This window comes from Hylobates moloch, unplaced genomic scaffold (genome assembly GCF_009828535.3).
Source record: "Hylobates moloch isolate HMO894 unplaced genomic scaffold, HMol_V3 SCAFFOLD_3, whole genome shotgun sequence".
In the NCBI taxonomy this organism is placed as follows: domain Eukaryota; kingdom Metazoa; phylum Chordata; class Mammalia; order Primates; family Hylobatidae; genus Hylobates; species Hylobates moloch.
Window position 1 is genome coordinate 104,485,531 of NW_026652278.1, and position 15,861 is coordinate 104,501,391.

Consider the following 15,861-nt stretch of genomic DNA (forward strand, 5'->3'; position numbering starts at 1 on the left):
TTTTTTTTAATTTTTTAAATTTTTAAAAAAATTTTTTTAAATTAAAAAAAAAAAAAACCTCTTTTCTGTACTTTGGTTCTTTTCATACCATGTGAGAACACCAAAAAGCTGGTTTTTAATATGAGGACCATAAACCAGTTCTCTACTTACAAAGTTGATCAGTGTTCATTTCTAGTGTAATTATTTTTGGTAGATACCTTCTGGGGCTTGTTCACTCCAATATATTCTTTTTTTTTAAATGCCAGCCACTGTTTACTCTGCAGTAATATGGCTCCATGACTCCAGACCTGCCAGTCTGAGAGCTCTGCTCTGAGCATACTGTAACTCGCTTCTCTTATTCAGCACCCAGGACAGTGCTGTGGTTTAGAGCAGACTCTAAAGCCAAGCTCCTTAGATGTGAGTCCTTGCTCTGTCACTAACTAGCTGTACGGCCTTCAGAGATCTACAGGGCTTTCCTTTGCTCCAGATGCCCCATCTATATAATGGGGATAATTGGATCTTACTACTAGTGTTCTGTAAGAATTAAAATACCTAATCCATATAAGGTACTTGGAACTAAGTGTGGCATGTGTTAAGCATTTAACAAATGTTACCTATTTTATTCTGCACATTTGACATCTCCTATTCAACTAATTTGAGAGAAAGTATCTGAATGTAATACCCATGTGGTGGCTCTGATTTCTTTAACTGGAATGGGGATGTTTCTCATCTAACTAGCTAAGTTGTTGCATCATCAAGAAGACATGATCAAATTCCAACTTTGTACATAAGTGGACCAGTTTTGAGAGGCTATGAAGCTCAACCAAGGCTAAATCATTGTATAATGTCCCTAAATGCCATCATTAAATTTTGGTTGCCATGCCAAGTTGTTTCTCTGTAGCTGCTGAGCTACAAGATAAAATTTCATTCTATTTTGACTCATCACATCTTTAGAAAAGCTGTGAGATCATGTTATTAAATCCTGGTGGGCAACCAAGAACTATGAAGACTTTTAGGAAAGTGACTTCCTGGTTGAAGTATGGAGAGTGTCTACTGTTAGCAATAATAGGGAGGATATGAGGGAAAACTAAACCTTGCTTGTTTCCCCTGGGAAATGTAAGATCTAGTTGTTCATATTTCGGAGAAAGCTAGTGAAGTTTTGGATTAAACCTGGGCCTTGTCTGCATGGCTCACTCAGGTTAGCAACTACTTAAAGGAAGGAGTAGACCAGGCATGGTGGCTCACGCCTGTAATCCCAGCACTTTGGGAGGCTGAGGCAGGTGGATCACGAGGTCAGGAGTTTCATACCAGCCTGGCCAACATAGTGAAACCCCATCTCTACTAAAAATACAAAAATTAGCCAGGTGTGATGGCACACACCTATAGTCCCAACTACTCAGGAGGCTGAGGCAGGAGAATCGCTTGAACCCAGGAGGCAGAGGTTGCAGTGAGCCGAGACCGCACCATTGCACTCCAGCCTGGGTGACAGAGTGAGACTCCATCTCAAAAAAAAAAAAAGGAAGGAGTAGTACCTGGTCTAGAGTTATGGTTATTTTTATGTGTCAACTTGGCTAGGCCAGAGACCCACATACTTGATCAAACACATCTGGATATGGCTGTGAAGCAATTTAAATCAGCTGACTTTGAGTAAAGCAAATTACCCTCCATAATGTGGTGGGCCTCATCCAATCAGCTAAAGGTTTTCAGAAAAAAAACTACTGATGTCCCCTGAGAAAAAAGGAACTCTGTCAGTAGACTGCCTTTGGATTCAAACTGCAGTATCAACTTTTCCCTGAGCTTCTGGCTTGTTTGCCTACTTTATAGACTTTGGACTCTCCAGCTTCCACAATCACATAAGCCAACTCCCTAAAATATTTATTTCAATATAGATCGATATCTGTATAGATATGTATATATATCCATATATGTAAAAATCTATATATGGGTATATTGATATGTATGTATATATGTGCACATTTTATACATATACAGCCTATTGGTTCTGTTTCTCTGGAGAAACCTAATACACCTAGCTTCTGAGAGTGCATTACTAAATATTGACAACCTAGATGCACTAGGTCCAGAGGGTGAGTTGCCCATGTCTTTCTCAATTTCCTCTGGCTGGATGTCAGATGATACATGTTTTGTAATTGTCTTTGTAAAAAGGCAGAGACTGGCCCAGCCCGTGGGCCTCCATAAAGTGACAACTCACCCAGCACTGAGAACGGTTTGCTGAATTTACATTAAAAACGCTGGAGTCAGTCACCAAAAAAAGAAAAAAAAAGCAAAGATAGACTTTAATTCTGCCTCCTTTCAAAAAGTATGGGTTCCATTTTTTTATGTTTTTAATTTTATTTTAAGTTCTGGGGTACATGTGCAGATGGTGCAGGTAAAGCATGAGTTCTTAAGGCACTGAAAAAATCTATGAAACTTTAGAAAAACTTGATGTAATGTAATTTTTATTTTGTAAAAACATAAATTTTCATATAATCCCAAATTACCAGAGAGGTTGCTTCTTAAATTTCAATTTCGTGGTGCAATACTTATTTTTTAAGATAACTTCCTGTATCAATACAGAATGCATTTGGCTGCAAGTATCCAACCAATGTGCTGCAAATAGATTATGGGTGTGCAATGACTCTATCACTCCCATCAACTCTTAGATCAGCAGAGAGTCTGGAGTGTCCAGATTACCTAGGCCAATTACCTCCAGGCATGCGCTCTTCAAAGGGCTCTTCAAAGGGCTGCTCCAGGCCGGGCGCGGTGGCTTATGTCTGTAATCCCAGCACTTTGGGAGGCTGAGGCAAGTGGATCACGAGCTCAGGAGTTCAAGACCAGCCTGGACAAGATGGTGAAACCCTGTCTCTACAAAAAAAGAAAAAAAAATTACAAAACTTAGCCAGGAGTGGTGGTGGGTGCCTATAATCCCAGCTACTCAGGAGGCCGAGGCAGAGAATTGCTTGAACATGGGAGGTGGAGGTTGCAGTGAGCTGAGATCGCACCACTGCATTCCAGCCTGGGCAAGAGTGAGACTCCACCTCAAAAAAACAAACAAACAAACAAAAAAAAACACAACAACAACAAAGGGCTGCTCCAGCAGACTAAAGATTGATGGTGTGTTGCATGTTCCTCATGGGCAGAAAAACCAAGAGGGGCATCCAGCCATTTGCTGTTCTGTGATGGACACATTACATACAGTCAAGTATGCCATATTATGTGAACAACTACTTAATGGCCAGTAACAAAGCACACTGCGCATTGCTACCTATCATAGGCAGAAGCCCACAGAGCTACTGGTAGCATTCCTGTTCCAGGTGCCCATAGAGCATAGCACATATAGGTCAAGGTACAGCTGCAAAGGGTTGGCTGGTACGCTGAGCAGGAGGCTGGCAAGCATGCCTCAGGCAGTGGCCCCCAACCTTCACATTTGTTGGATACTTCTCTTTGATGAAGCTTATATGCCCTTTAGTAGTATGGAAGTGAGTAACAGGGTAACTCCTTTAATTACTAATGCATTTCTACAGATTACATTTTCATTATTTTAAATATTTGATATGAAAAATTCCAATTAAATTCTACATCTGTTTATCACAGGATATTTTGATATTACATCTGTCACAGAAAGAAAATTAAAACTTTTAGATTCTTAGATAATATTTTCAACTGTTTCAAATTTTTTTAATGGTAAAAATACATTTAAAATATTCTGCTATTTGTGCAAATAATTTCTCATCAGTTATTATTACTAAGAATTTAAAGAGATCATCATTTTAAAATCTTACTAAAATTTCTCAAAGAATTATATCTAGATATTTATGCAAATTAAACATTTAAACTTTATGCCAATTAAATATTGATTTTCTTCTATTCTACTCCGTATTTTCTTATTATCATCATAAATTCCCTGCAGATTATCCCAGCATGCATTTCAAACATTATAATTCTCTCGTATAGTGATTAGATAAAGAATGAGAAACATTGCCTTAAATAAGGTCTATTTTTCCCCCACATCAATAAATTTTCAGATTGTTGCTGCATCATCAACTCCTGTAAGTTTCCTAAAAACAAGTCATATGTCTAGTTCATTGTTAAATCCTTAATTCCTCGTCTAGTGACCAGTTTGACATGTGTTAAATGAATGAAGAAATAAGTACAGGCAAAGATAGTTGCCTTGTTTCAAAATAAAACTTTAAGACTATAGCCATTTCTTTTTTTATTATCTTTTTCTCTACCTTCTTTGATTTTATTTTTTATATTTTTATTTTTCTATTATACTTTAGTATAATAAAAGTACTTGAATACATGTTATACCTTAATATACATCTTATACTTTATTATAATAAAGTACTAGAATACATGTGCAGAACATGCAGGTTTGTTACATAGGTATACACAGGCCATGGTGGTTTGCTGCACTCATCAACCTGACATCTACATTAGGCATTTCTCCTAATGCTATCTCTCCCCTAGCCCCAAATCTCCTGACAGGCCCTGGTGTGTGATGTTCCCCTCCCTGTGTCCATGTGTTCTCATTATTCAACTCCCACTTATGAGTGAGAACATGCGATGTTTGGTTTTCTCTTCCTGTGATGGTTTCCAGCTTTATCCATGTCCCTGCAAAGGACATAACTCATCCTTTTTTATGACTGCATAGTATTCCATGGTGTATATGTGCCACATTTTCTTTATCTAGTCTATCACTGATGGGCATTTGCATTGGTTCCAAGTCTTTGCTATTGTGAATAGTGCCGCAGTAAACATACATGTGCATATGTCTTTATAGTAGAATGATTTATAATCCTTTGGGTATATACCCAGCAATGGGATTGCTGGGTCAAATGGTATTTCTGATTCTAGATCCTTGACGAATCGCCACACTGTCTTCCACAATGGTTGAACTAATTTACACTCCCACCAACAGTGTAAAAGCATTCCTACTTCTCCACATCCTCTCCAGCACCTGTTGTTTCCTGACTTTTTAATGATCCCCATTCTAACTGGTGTGAGATGGTATCTCATTGTGGTTTTGATTTGCATTTCTCTAATGACCAGTGATGATGAGCTTTTTTTCATGTTTGTTAGCTGCATAAATGTCGTATTTTAAGAAGTGTCGTTCATGTCCTTCGCCCATTTTTTGATGGGTTTTTTTGTTTTTTTTCCTGTAAATTTGTTTAAGTTCCTTGTAGATTCTAGATATTAGCCCTTTGTCAGATAGATAGATTGCAAAAATTTTCTCCCATTCGGTAGGTTGCCTGTTCACTCTGATGATAGTTTCTTTTGCTGTGCAGAAGCTCTTTAGTTTAATTAGATCCCATTTGCCAACTTTGGCTTTTGTTGCCATTGCTTTTGGTGTTTTAGTCATGAAGTCTTTACCCATGCCTATGTCCTGAATGGTATTGCCTAGGTTTTCTTCTAGGGTTTTTAAGGTTTTAGGTCTTATATTTAAGTCTTCAATCCATCTTGAGTTAATTTTTGTATAAGGTATAAGGAAGGGGTCCAGTTTCAGTTTTCTGCATGTGGCTAGTCACTTTTCCCAACACTATTTATTAAATAGGGAATCCTTTCCCCATTGCTTGTTTGTGTCACGTTTGTCAAAGATTGATGGTTGTAGATGTAGATGTGTGGTGTTATTTCTAAGGCATCTGTTCTGTTCCTTTGGTTTATCTATCTGTTTTGGGACCAGTACCATGCTGTTTTGGTTACTGTAGCCTTGGAGTATAGTTTGAAGTCAGGTAGCGTGATGCCTCCAGCTTTGTTCTTTTTGCTTAGGATTGTCTTCTCTATATGGGCTCTGTTTTGGTTCCATATGAAATTTAAAGTAGTTTTTTCTAATTCTGTGAAGAAAGTCAATGGTAGCTTGATGGGGATAGCATTGAATCCATAAATTACTTTGGACAGTATGGCTATTTTCATTATATTGATTCTTCCTATCCATGAGCATGGAATGTTTTTCCATTTGTTTGTGTCCTCTCATTTCCTTGAACAATGGTTTGTAGTTCTCCTTGAAGAGGTCCTTCACATCCCTTGTAAGTTGGATTCCTAGGTATTTTATTCTCTTTGTAGCAAGTGTGAATGGGAGTTCACTCAGGATTTGGCTGTTTGTCTATTATTGGTGTATAGGCATGCTTGTGATTTTTGCACATTGATTTTGTATCCAGAGACTTTGCTGAAGTTGCTCATCAGCTTAAGGAGATTTTGGGCTGAGACGATGGGGTTTTCTAAATATACAATCATGTCATCTTCAGACAGAGACAATTTGACTCCCTCTCTTCCTATTTGAATACCCTCTATTTTTTTCTCTTGCCTGATTGCCTTGGCCAGAACTTCCAATACTATGTTGAATAGGAGTGGTGAGAGAGAGCATCATTGTCTTGTGCCGGTTTTCAAAGGGAATGTTTCCAGCTTTTGCCCATTCAGTATGATATTGGCTGTGGGTTTGTCATAAATAGCTCTTATTATTTTGAGATATGTTCCATCAATACCTAGCTTATTGAGAGTTTTTAGCGTAAAGGAGTGTTGAATTTTATCGAAGGCCTTTTCTGCATCTATTGAGATAATCATGTGGTTTTTGTCATTGGTTCTGTTTATGTGATGGATTACATTTATTGATTGGCATATGTTGAGCCAGTCTTGTGGCCCAGGGATGAAGCCAACTTGATCGTAGTGGATAAGCTCTTTGATGTGCTGCTGGATTCAGTTTGCCAGTATTTTATTGAGGATTTTCGCATCAATGTTCATCAGGGATATTGGCCTCAAATTTTCTTTTTTGTTGTTGTGTCTCTGCCAGTTTGGTATCAGGATGATGCTGGCCTCATAAAATGAGTTAGGGAGGAGTCCCTCTTTTTCTGTTGTTCGGAATAGTTTCAAAAGGAATGGTACCAGCTCCTCTTTATACCTCTGGTAGAATTTGGCTGTGAATCCATCTTGTCCTGGGCTTTTTTGGTTGGTAGGCTATTAATTACTGCCTCAATTTCAGAACTTGTTATTCATCTATTCAGGGATTCGACTTCTTCCTGGTTTAGTCTTGGGAGGGTGTATGTGTCAAGAAATTTATCCATTTTTTCTAGGTTTTCTAGTTTATTTGCATAGACATGTTTACAGTATTCTCTGATGGTAGTCTGTATTTCTGTGGGATCAGTGGTGATATCCCCTTTATCATCTTTTATTATGTCTATTTGATTCTTCTCTCTTTTCTTCTTTATTAGTCTGGACTTTAGCTATTTCTTTACAGATAGGAGAAACTCCCAGAATTCCTTGGGGAAATTCCTTTTTCTTCAAAGAAACACTCTGAACTTTGAATAAGAATCCACCATTACTTAGCAAAGAAGGAATTATTGGTCAGCATCACAGAGCAGCAGTAGCAGACAGTGTCAGCTCTCTGCCTCCATGTTCCCCTGAGCTTCTCCCACTATCTTGCTTCTCCCAAAGACTTCCTCTTTCCTGGCCTCACTCTTAAAAGCAACTATGTGGAAATTTTAAATTCTTCTCTTTAAAATTAAAAAACAAATTGTTGGTTTTTCTTTTTTTAATATGTGAGTCTGTAAAATAGTTTTCCTATAAGTCAGCAACTTCCCACAAAGAAAGGTTTCCTACTATTGTCACAATGTTTTTTACAGTTTCCACCCCTACTCAGTGACATAGCCTCGTTGATCTACTCCTACTCAATGACATAGACTCAATGGTCTACTCCTTTGCTAAATTTTTACTCCAGGTCAAAATATGCTCATATATTTAAAAATTATCAGTAAGGGAAACAAAAGGAGACAAAAGAGCAGAAATAGGTGCAAAGTTGTTAATATGATAGTATCATAATAAAAAAATCCAATTAATTAGGTAAAAATAAATAAATTTAGTTTCAGAGGCCTGCTAAAATTTCCAAGCTCTTTGGTATGCCTGCCATCCTCACCCCGGTCTGAGTCAGAAATGAAAACATTTAGATATGTTCCCTTCTAAGAGTAGCATCTACCCAGAAGTAAGCTACTTTTTAGGAATATTTGATTTTGGCCTCACATAAGGGTTCCTGCAGAGATAAAAGAAAAACAACACAAAACCACCCAAGGAACCACAGTTATTTGGCTTTGTAGCCACAGTAGTTTATCATTTCTCCTAGCTACATGCACTATACTGAACAGTTAGAATAGTTTTCATTTATTACGTGATTAACCTACAGCCCCAGCCCACTTAAGTCTGTGGTTCATTATGCCTCAAAGCAGTAGAAGCTAAATTAGTATGCCATCTTAGAAACAACCTATGTGAGCTTAGTAAAGCTGGATTTACCATACTCAATCAATAAATGCATGTTCCTTTTGTACTCATGTGGTTAATTTGTTTTTAGTTGTGCTCCATTGTTTTCATAAATTTAGTAAATAAATGAGCATAGGTGCAAACATCATGATTGTTTACAGCACAAATATTATGCAGGTTAAGGGAGTTTTAGAAGACCCACTGGCAATCCTTAAAGCTAAAAAGTATTTAAAGTTCAGACATTCTTTTCTTTGCACTTCTGTTCTTGATGTCCTTGTTTTCTGAATATCGCAAACCTAACTGTTTAGCTCATGTGGCATGGAAGCTGAATGGGCATACCACGGAAGTTCTTAATAAATAAAAAATAAAATTATTCCTGCTTCTAATTTATTTCCCCACTAAAGAAAAGGCAATTTTATATTTGCTTAGGAAAAAACACTTTGATTATTACTTCCATGGGAGGATTTCTTTATTATTTTATTGAAAAACAACAGCTTATAATTCTTCCTTCATGTACAGGTCTATTCAGATTTTCTTCTATATAACATGTAGAATATAAGAAAAAACAAAAACTGCCTTGACTCATCTTTGATTTATTAACAATGTAGAAATTTGTTTAAAAATAATGATTCTGAAGAGCTAGATACCTGTTGTTCCCTCCAGTTCTGTGACTATCTGAATTCGATGCCTTAAGTAAAAAGTAGTAAATAAGTAGGCTGGGCATTGTGGCTCACGCCTGTAATCCCAGCATTTCAGGAGGCTGAGGTAGGAGGATCACTTAGAGGTCAGGAGTTTGAGACCAGCCTGGCCAACATAGTAAAACCCCATCTCTACTAAAAATACAAAAACTAGTCAGGCATGGTGGTGCAAGCCTGTAGTCCCAGCTACTTGGGAGGCTGAGGCAGGAGAATTGCTTGAACCTGGGAGGTGGAGGTTGCAGTGAACCAAGATGGCACCACTGTACTCCAGCCTGAGCAACAGAGCAAGACTCCATCTCAAGAAAAAAAAAAAAAAAGGGTAGTAAGTAATCAATTAGATTCAACATTTTCCCCAAAGTCTTAGGTCCCCATGAAAAAGAAAATCACAATACATACATAACATGCTTATCTTTTTGTCTCTCATTCTCAAATAGACTGGAAACAGACAAAAATCAACAAAGATCAGAACTACTTGCATTATAGGACAAATAATTAAATACTGATAATTTAAAAAGCCTTAAGATTTTAAAATGTGGACAAATGTATTTTTTTATATTTCTGTTTCCACAACAATATGCAGTTACCTAATGACTCCAGCCCTGAGATTAATCTATTAGTCTTAAAAATTCCCACATTTCCTCTTATTTTTGCTAAATTTCACTGACTGCATACTTGTGCAACCCATAAAAAAATCCACCAGAAATTTTTAGAGCTGGAAGACTTCGAGAGCTGGCCGTTGAACGTATAGCACAGGGCAAAGCAGTGTCTCTAATACTCTAATGCTGGATGTCCTAAGGTACTTGCTCAAGGTCACACAGTGGTTAGTGGCCAAAGCAGGACTAAACCCATCTTCCAGAGAGTCCTGGTTCAGTGGCAGATGTTTCTGACTTTCTGCCACGATAGAAGGTTTGGGGAAGAGGTATGTTAATCATCTCTACTCTACTGCTTAGGGCAAGATGTCGCATCGCTTAATCAGAATGCAGTCCTTCCTTTAGCAAAATCTCAAAATGACATCTAGTAGAATACCCAGTCTCTACGGAGAAATTTAATTAAACTGCAGTCCCTTTATACCAGCACAAATATTGTGAGGGAAAACAACTCAACTCCTCTGACATTTTTGCAAATAGGTTTAGTGGAATCCATTCTGTTTACTTTTACTGACATTTGTTTTTCAGTCAATTATCTCACATGGTTATTTTTTTCCTTTCATAATTTATTGCTAGCAACTTATCCGTAAGGATAAATACAAGTAATTCCTTTCTTTGGTACAAGCACCTGAGCTTAGGTTAATAATAGCTGGAGAAAATAAACACTCATTTTACCCCTCCTCTTTCCTTTTCCTGATAGTTCTAGTTTGCTTATAAATCAGACTGGTGGCAACACCATAATCCAAGCAGGAAGAATTTAACCTCAAATGTGTGAGTGGTTTCTCCTCGCATAGCCCTAAGACGTTGGAAAATAACAAATCTTACTCGATCAGTCATCAGCCAGATAAATAAATATGACAAGCATTTTTTTCACTGTCTCATACCCATCTCCCTTTAATTTTTGCACACTGTTACTTTGGAACTTTCTGAAAAGTCTTAAAAAATTCAAAGCCTTCATTACAAAAATTCTACTTTTTTATTCCGTGGAGTCTTATTGACTGGACACAGAAAAATTAATTTTTAAGAGGTTGAAAAATATGCAGTGTACAGCAATGTTTCTCAAACTCTCCCATGCTCACAATGCTCCTGGAGACCATGTTAAAATGCAGATTCAAAGTCGGTAGGTCTGGGATGGGGCCTGAGTTTCTGCCTTCCTAACGTGTTCTCAGGTGATAGTGCCAGCTCATCACAGACTCCGCTTTGAATAGAAAGGGTGTATAGGAAAGGGCATTTATTCTAGAGCTGAGGAGACCCGGGCTGACATTGGACCTCATTGGTGCAGTGAGGACCTGAGAGAGCCCAGCCCCCTGCCAGAGCCCTCTGTTCCCCCTGCAACACTCACTGCTTCACTACCGCTATCTTGCTCCCACCACCAGGACTCCTCCCATATTGCCCTTTATCCCTGTCCACCACAGGCTGCCCCCAGCTCCCAAGATGACTCTCAACTCCCACAGTCCCTCTTGGACTCTGAACCTATTCTGTCCCCTTTTCTCATCCCTCCTCAAGCTCTGAAAATCCTTCCACTCTGTCCTCTGAAACTCAGCCATCAACAAAATCCCCTTGTCTCTTCTCCATTATCTGAATGCTCTCTTCTCCTTCCTGCTTTAAGGGAAACCTGGCTTTCCACTGAAGAAACAGCCACTCTTGCAGTCCTCTGTAGTGGAATTCACCTTGTCTTTCACGATTCTTATACCTATAAGTCCTAGAAGTAGAGGACATGTCCTCCTTGCTCCTTACTGCTACTTTCAAACCATTTTCCAATCATCTCTCATTTCTAAAAACTCCTCATTTTGAATCTCTGTCATCAAATTATATCACCCATGACTCCTCATTGTTCCTATCACCAAAACCCCAGGAATTCCACCTTATTTTCTCTACCCAACCTAGCCACTCTCTCCATGGTCATCACCCTAGGCCTTGTTACTATTAACAAGTACATCTTCTCCTTAGTGTCGGTTACACGCACCCCGCTCTCTGTCATCACTTCCTATCATTTCATCTCATCTCTCTGTACTATACTCCCACCAACACATCTATCACAATTCTTCCATCCCACTGCTTCTGCGAAGCCATTGATCCTATCATCTTTTCACTGTTTGTCACCTTCATGCCCTCATTCCTCTCCTTGCCCGATTTATTTATTTTTTATTTTTTACTTTTTTGAGACAGGATCTTCCTCTATCGCCCAGGCTGGAGTGCAGTGTCATGATCACAGCTAACTACAACCTTGACCTCCTAGGCTCAAGCCATCCTCCCATGTCAGCCTCCTGAATAGCTGGAACTACAGTTGTGTGTGACCAAGCCTGGCTAAGTTTTTTATTTTTGTGTAGAGATAGGGTCTCGCCTTGTTTCCCAGGCTGATCTCAAACTTCTAAGCTCAAGCAGTCCTCCTGCCTTGACTTCGCAAAATGCTGGTATTACAGGCATAAGCCATCGTGCCCAGCCCTTACCCAATTTAAATTCCATTATCAATAGCTATTAAATCCTTTGCTTCTCTACAGTTTGGTTACTCTTGCTTTGCAAAATGATAATCCTATTTAAATCCAAATTTCAGCCTACTTTACATCTGCCCCCACCGCAGCATGATAGAGAAGAACACAAGCCAGGATGACTGGTCTTGCTTTAAATACTCGGCCATTAACTTCAAGTTGGCCCATCATTCACACTACATTTCTTCAGTTCATACACTCTTCTACTTATTAGTCTGCCATTTTATACCTTCTCTTTACTCAAGTTCCCAACACCTCTTTTCCCACCATTATACTCAGCTGAAAACCTTGCTTCCTATTTTACTGAAAAAAAAAAAAAGAAAGAAAAATGAAAGCGGTAAGAAAATGATTTCCACATACTCCCACCAACACATCCACCCACATGCCTGCACTGGCAAACATCTTTGCCTTCCTGGCTATCACCACTGTTGAAGTATCCAATGTTCCTGTCAAAACTTAATCCTTATACTTCTACACTAGATCTTATCACTTCTCACCAATCAAAAACATTATTCCATCAATTCTTTGTCTTAAATTATCATTTTTTACTCTCTATTGAATTATTCCCATCATAAAAGCATTTGTATCTTAAAAAATAAAGAAAACCTTCCCCTTGACCTCACATGTCACTAGTACCCACCGATGTCTTTGCTGCCCTTTCAGCAAAACTCAAAAGAGTTCTCTAATCTCATTAGTTTCAATGATTCAACCCACCCCATCCTCTTTTACACCCACTTTTAGGACCGGGTGTGGTGGCTCATGCCTGTAATCCCAGCATTTTGGGAGGCTGAGGCAGGTGGATCACAAGGTCAGGAGTTCAAGACCAGCCTGGCAAATATGGTGAAACCCCATCTCTACTAAAAATACAAAAAAATTAGCCGGGTGTGGTGGCACACGCCTGCAATCTCAGATACTTGGGAGGCTGAGGCAGGATAATTGCTTGAACCCAGGAGGCGGAGGTTGCACTGAGCCAAGATCGTGCCACTGCACTCCGGCCAGGGTGACAGAGCAAGACTCCGTCTCAAAAAATAATAATAATAAATAAAATAAAATAAAAAACCACTTTTTTCAGGTTTCCTCCTCCACCATGTTTCCAGAGTTTTTTTCCATGGTCACTAGTGATCTCTGCATTGCTAAATCCCCAGCTAGGAATTGACCTAAGAAAGCACCTGACACAGTTAACCGCTCCCTCCTTCTAAATACAGGATTTTTTTTTCATTTGTCTTCCAAGAAGCCACTCACACTGGACTTCGCCCTTAGCTCACTGGTTCCTTCATCTCAGATTTCTTTCCTCATTTTTCTTCTGCTCCTTGTATTTTTTAATGTTGAAGTATTCCAGGGCTGAGGCCACAGTTCTCTACCTATCAACTGTCTTGACCTTAGTAATCTTAGCCTCATGGCTGAAAATATCACATCTGTGCCAACAACTCCTATATTTATATGCCATGCACAAATATCTTCCCCAGACTCTAGATTTATATATCTAATCAGCTCATTTCTCCCGGATACTAGCCTCTTTGTTTATGCTTCAAACACACTAGGAATGGTCCCATCTTAGAATCCCTTGCATCAGCTGTTCCCTATGCCTGGATGTTCTCCCTCCAAACATCCACATGGTTAGCTCCCTCACCTCCCTCAAATCTTGCCTTGTATACTGCCTTCTTGATCAGGTCTAGTTTATCCGTCTATATAATACTGCAACCTGCCTCCACACCTGAGGTTCTCAAAACCACCTTACTCTACAGTACTTGTTTCCTTTTCTATAGTGCTTACTATCGTCTAACATACTGCTACCATGTATCTACATATTAGCTGCTATTATTACTGCCTTCTTACATACTATTTATTATGTTTATTCTCTTTCCCAACCCATTAGAAAATAAGCTCCATGAGTGTTTACATTTTTGTCCATGTTTTTTCACTGTTGTATCCCAAGCACGTAAAACAGCTCCTGGCCATAGTAAATGCTCAATAAATATTTTTTGAGTAAATATATTTTCCCATCTTTAAAATGAGGACAGAAATAATATTATTTTCTGGGTTGTTATAATGATGCACATAGTAAGTGCTAAATAAGTATCTTTCCCACTTCAAGTGGATTTTTGATCCTCCTTCCCAAAATAAGATATAGTCTTTGGACATTTCTTCATAGTAGATTTAGCCAGAAATATCTGGTTCTCTCAAGCAGTGAAATTACTGCCTATCAGCAAAGATGTTGGGTAATGTTCCTAGTTTAGTGCCCTCTTTCCTTAATTTAAAAAACAATACAATTTATTTTTCAAGGAATAATCTCTTAAGTGAACAGGAAGCTTGAGGGAGTTGTAGAGGAGGCTGGAGTGAAGATACCCAGTAGAGGAGGAGAGGACACTTGGCAGTGAGTCAGATAACGGAGTCAACGTTAGGTCAAAGGGTCTAAGCACTGTGCCTGCACATAGTAGGCACTCAATAAATCTCAACTGAGTAAATGAGTGTGGCAGCTAGCGGTAGTAACCCTAGAAACCCCCACATAGCACCCTCCCTCATTGAGCAGGGCTGATCTGTTTAACCAATAGGATATGGAGGAAACGATCGTAACTTCCAAGGCTAAATCATAAATGACATTGCAGCTTCTGCTGTGCACTCTTGGATTTACTGCTCTGTGAGAGGACAGCTATCGTGTCATGAGGAAACTCAAGCAGCCCTACCAAAAAATCCATGTGGCAAGAAACTGAGGCTGTCTGATAACACCCAGCATCAACTTGTCAACCAACTGAGTGAGCCATCTTGGACGGGGATCCTCTAGCCCCAGGCCAGTCTTCAAATATCCATAGCCCTGACCAATGCCTGAATGTAACCTCTGTACAGACGTTACATTCTGATCAAGAACTACCCAGCTAAGTAGCTTCTACATTTCTGGTCCATAGAAACTGTGAATTCAAAAATGTTTAGTGTTTTAATCCACTAAGTTTTAGAGTGATTTGCTATTTAGCAATAAACCTAATACAATAAATAAATGAGTGAAAAGGAAGGTCACAAGATCAACCTTGTATTCACCAGTTTATTAAGCAGGGCTTCTGTAGTAGTCAATTAGGGTACTAATTTTCAAGTATCAAAAGGGGAGGAATAGTCAGTACTTTTTCCTCTAGGCAAATGTGGTTTATAAGGGACAATGATAAGGAGTCCTTATACAGAACTATAGAGTATTGGTAAAATAGCTTGCATTCTTCTGAACTCAGTGGGAAAGAAAGAGAAAATTTGCTTTGAGAAAATTTGACAATTCTGGATGCTCATTCTCCAGGCAGAGTCCAGCATCTATTGTCCATGCAGTGGGGTAGGAAGAGAAGTGCCAATAGAGCTGTGAGGCCTCAGGGAAGCTGAGTCATTTCTTGATTCTTCTAAAGATGAGCAGCATTTTTGTCAGCTTGTCCCTGGAGGGTACAATGGCAACAGACTGGGCAGATGTGTATCATGTGGCCTATACTGTCCCAGAATAAAAGGCCACTGCTGTCTCCTTCTCATGGGACCAGCCAACTTGTACAAATTCTTATTAGGAGTGGCCATGAAAGCCAGAAGAAGCAGGCAGCTTCATCACACTGAGTGTGACTTGGTTTTTAAGAGACAGGCCGCCCACTCATCACTAATGGTCAGACATTCAGGGCCTCATGTTAAAAATTAACCAACGAAGACATTTACATCACAAATTTAAAAGTCAATGATGCTTTCACATTTGAAGATAGTATTGGAGTCTAAATTCAAGGTCCCGTTTGAAATAAAAACAGACCTCAGCCAGTTTTTTTTTCTTTCTTTTTTTTTTTTTTTTTTTTT